The sequence below is a fragment of the Penaeus vannamei genome, chromosome 36 (genome assembly GCF_042767895.1).
Source record: "Penaeus vannamei isolate JL-2024 chromosome 36, ASM4276789v1, whole genome shotgun sequence".
NCBI classification, from domain to species: domain Eukaryota; kingdom Metazoa; phylum Arthropoda; class Malacostraca; order Decapoda; family Penaeidae; genus Penaeus; species Penaeus vannamei.
This window is the reverse complement of record NC_091584.1, coordinates 16,748,281-16,752,408: the sequence shown is the minus strand read 5'-3', so window position 1 is coordinate 16,752,408 and position 4,128 is coordinate 16,748,281. Positions and strand designations below refer to the sequence as shown.

The 4,128-nt window shown below is 45.9% G+C and overlaps 1 protein-coding gene across 1 annotated transcript in view; it reads left to right on the top strand.

Moving 5' to 3' along the window:
• Window positions 1-2,768: 2,768 nt before the first annotated feature.
• LOC113814794 (sodium- and chloride-dependent glycine transporter 1-like) overlaps window positions 2,769-4,128 on the top strand; it is a 43,873-nt gene continuing 42,513 nt past the window's right edge. The window contains exon 1 of the mRNA XM_070114878.1: window positions 2,769-2,942. The gene's annotated coding sequence lies outside the window, so the exon portion shown is untranslated. The remainder of the gene's footprint in view (window positions 2,943-4,128) is intronic.

Below are 4,128 nucleotides of genomic sequence, written 5' to 3'. Positions count from 1 at the left end.
CTGTGTGTGTGTGTGTGTGTCTGTCAGTATGCCAGTCTGTGTGTGTGTGTGCCTGTCAAAGGTTGGGTCTGTGTGTGTGTGTGTGTGTCTGTCAGTATGCCAGTCTGTGTGTGTGTGTGTCTGTCAGTATGCCAGTCTGTGTGTGTGTGTGTCTGTCAGTATGCCAGTCTGTGTGTGTGTGTGTCTGTCAGTATGCCAGTCTGTGTGTGTGTGTGTCTGTCAGTATGCCAGTCTGTGTGTGTGTGTGTGTGTGTGTGTGTGTGTCTGCTCGTATGCCAGTCTGTGTGTGTGTGTGTGTGTCTGTCAAAAGTATGCCAGTCTGTGTGTGTGTGTGTGTGTTTGACTCTGTCAGTATGCCAGTCTGTGTGTGTGTGTGTGTGTGTCTGTCCAAGTATGCCAGTCTGTGTGTGTGTGTGTGTCTGCCAGTATGCCAGTTCTGTGTGTGTGTATGATCATGTCAGTATGTGTGTGTGTGTGTCTGTTTGTGCATGCTGTCTGTGTGTGTGTATGTCTGTCAGTATGCCAGTCTGTGTGTCTGTCAGTATGCCAGTCTGTGTGTCTGTCAGTATGCCAGTCTGTGTGTCTGTCAGTATGCCAGTCTGTGTGTCTGTCAGTATGCCAGTCTGTGTGTCTGTCAGTATGCCAGTCTGTGTGTCTGTCAGTATGCCAGTCTGTGTGTCTGTCACTATGCCAGTCTGTGTGTCTGTCAGTATGCCAGTCTGTCTGTCTGTCAGTATGCCAGTCTGTGTGTCTGTCAGTATGGCAGTCTGTGTGTCTGTCAGTATGCATACAGTCTGTGTGCCTGTCAGTATGCTAGCCTGTGTGTTCTGCCATGCCAGTCTGTGTGTGTCTGTCAGTATGCCAGTCTGTGTGTCTGTCAGTATGCCAGTCTGTGTGTCTGTCAGTATGCCAGTCTGTGTGTCTGTCAGTATGCCAGTCTGTGTGTCTGTCAGTATGCCAGGTCTGTGTGTCTGTCAGTATGCCAGTCTGTGTGCTCCTGTCAGTAGCATGCCAGTCTGTGTGTCTGTCAAAGCTGGGGTCTGTGTGTCTGTCAGTATGCCAGTCTGTGTGTCCTGTCAGTATGCCAGTCTGTGTGTCTAAGTTGTCAGTATGCCAGTCTGTGTGTTCTGTCCAGTAGTATGCCAGTCTGTGTGTCTGTCAGTATGCCAGTCTGTGTGTCTGTCAGTATGCCAGTCTGTGTGTCTGTCAGTATGCCAGTCTGTGTGTCTGTCAGTATGCCAGTCTAGCTGTGTCTGTCAGTATGCCAGTCTGTGTGTCTGTCAGTATGCCAGTCTGTGTCTGTCAGTATGCCAGTCTGTGTGTCTGTCAGTATGCCAGTCTGTGTGTCTGTCAGTATGCCAGTCTGTGTGTCTGTCAGTATGCCAGTCTGTGTGTCTGTCAGTATGCCAGTCTGTGTGTCTGTCAGTATGCCAGTCTGTGTGTCTGTCAGTATGCCAGTCTGTGTGTCTGTCAGTATGCCAGTCTGTGTGTCTGTCAGTATGCCAGTCTGTGTGTCTGTCAGTATGCCAGTCTGTGTGTCTGTCAGTATGCCAGTCTGTGTGTCTGTCAGTCTCTGTGTGTGTTTGCGATCCTTCCCAATTTTCCTCGTCCAATCTCCCTTTTATAACATCAGTTTTATTCCATATATTTCTAAGGTAAAATAGGATTCATGCTTCACTCGCTGGTCTTATCTTGACTTTTTATAGTCTAGGTGACATTTCGTTTAGTACACTGCATGACGTGTATATTGCTGTTTACCTTGACGGCTCTTCGTTATGCCTGAGGGGGAAACGGACAAAAGCGAGGAATTGCATTAGCATGCATTTGAAATTGCATCGAAACCCCCTCATCTTATTAAACCGAGTAATCAAATAGCAACTTCATTATACAACTTCACCTTTTGGGTAAAATTCCATCAGAATATGTCCACGTTATAGCGTGAGCAAGTGTGCAGGAAACGGGAATAAGTGAGGTGCGTCGACGCAACCTGCTGGGGAAACCCACAACACGAACGCTCAAGGTTACGCGAACGCCTTCCTGGCTTGGCTTTGATTAATGCCTGGCTCTACGGTAGAGAACTCGAGTGTAGGAGGGTGGTGGCGTTGGTGTTTTTGGTTTACTAGGCTACTGGTGGTGGTGGGATGCTAGGCTACTGGTGGTGTTGATATATAGGGTCTGTTTTGATTGGTTGTTGCACGGGTTATCGGCATCGTAAGTATTCGGGTGATGGTAATGATAGTTATTAGTTTTCTAGATTTTATTACCAATGGTATTACCATGAAATGATCTCAAAACTGTTCTAATTGTTAGCCACAACCATTAATTCTCTTCATGGCCATCTGCTCGTGCACATAGGTCAACTCTTCACGCGTATTAGGCTAAGGAAAAATCCATTGTTTTCCTATCCTGAAGGGAGTGGGTGGCGGGACTTATGAACACGAAGTAAGGTCCAAAACCCTGTATTTCCGGTCGTTTCCCAATGATTGCTTCATCGTCTTTCTGTAACCTGTTCCATTTTTAGATTAATTTTGATGTAATTAGTAGGGAAGGTTTCCTTACCGGATGCGATGGTAGCTTGATTTCATTTATTTAGTTGTTGCTACGATATTTTTTTTCTTTCATTTCTTTACAAATTGCCTTGCCATTTATCAATCCTTCCTCAACATTAAGAAATTCACGAAGCACATCCCACCTGTGAATACTTGTCATTTCCTTGCTGTCAAATTAAGCGGAAGCCCCCACCCAAATTTCCCACTCTCAACTCGCAGTGGCTTCCAACTTCCACGGAAACCCCAAGGAAGGTAACGCGTGCTGTGACGTCAACGATAGGCTCCCTTTGCGTCTTCGGATATTGGTATAAAGGAAGAGGAGCCGTGCGTTGCCTCGTTAGTACGCACGTTGACCCCGCCAGTATCACAGGCGCTCTTGCGGTTCCCTACAAGGTGAGCATCTGGTACCCAGCGTATAGATGTCTTTTATTTCCATCATTATTATTGGTGATAGTTTTTGTAAAAGATATGATATGTTTATTACTACAACTCTGATTGTATCAGTGTGAACAACGAAGACACGTTTTGTACATCAGGGAGAAATGTGATTTTTTTTCGAAAATATATTAAAACAATCTTGGTTCTTTTACTGATTCGGAAGCCGTGCCCTTCACCAGTGCTAATGACATGCCACACTCTTCCCAAAGGATCCGGGACATGAAACGACACTAAGTTAGGGCATGGTCGTCATCATACGGCATAAGGCATTCTTGGAAGTGCCCTTGTTTTCAAGGTCGTAGAAGGCATTTCTCTCCAGAGGGTCCTTGGCTTTTCAAGGTCAGGATCCCTAGGAGGCTTACGTCCTATAGGCCCAGAAGGCGCTCTCTCGGGCCCTGTCCTGTTCGGGCCACGCAAACCCCTTGCGGGAGTCTGCATCTGAGATCGTGTGATTGTACGACTGAATAACCGTGTACTAGGCTGTATCTGTGTTTGCATGCGTGTATGTTTGTAATTAGTAGTGTATGATTGTGTCCACTTCTGTCTTTGTCAGTTATATGCCACGCACTCTGCCTTGCTCCTGTGGCGTAATCATACCCATATACTATTCCAGGTATATTACCCAAGCGCACTTTATGTACAAGAGATGATGGCAGGATGTTGTCCGGCTGTGCAATTGCGTTGTGCATTCTGGTTTCAAAAGAGAAGACAAACCAGTTGGCTCTCTTGTTGAAGCCGTTTCAGAGTTGCAAAGTTCCGTCAACATACGGAAAACCATGGTTATATCAACCGAACTTGACAGGAATTACTGAGTAGTAAGAATTCGAAACAAATAACGTATTTTAGCACCCTTATATATATGTTTTTTTTTTTTTTTTAGTAAACGGGATTTAAATCGTTAGTTTATAGTAGCTGACAACCCCTGTCTTACTTGCGTCTTGTCCAAGAAAGAATTCGTTGCATGGCGACCGGCGCTAAAAGTAGGAATAGGCAACGGTGGAAAAGCGCAAATTTCCGCAAAATATCTGGGGAAATACCTTGCGCAAGTAGAGCTACTAATCGCGCGCGCACATACGCCTACGATACACACTCGAAAAGACCGATAAGCACACATGAAATACGCATGTGCACATCCAGTCGG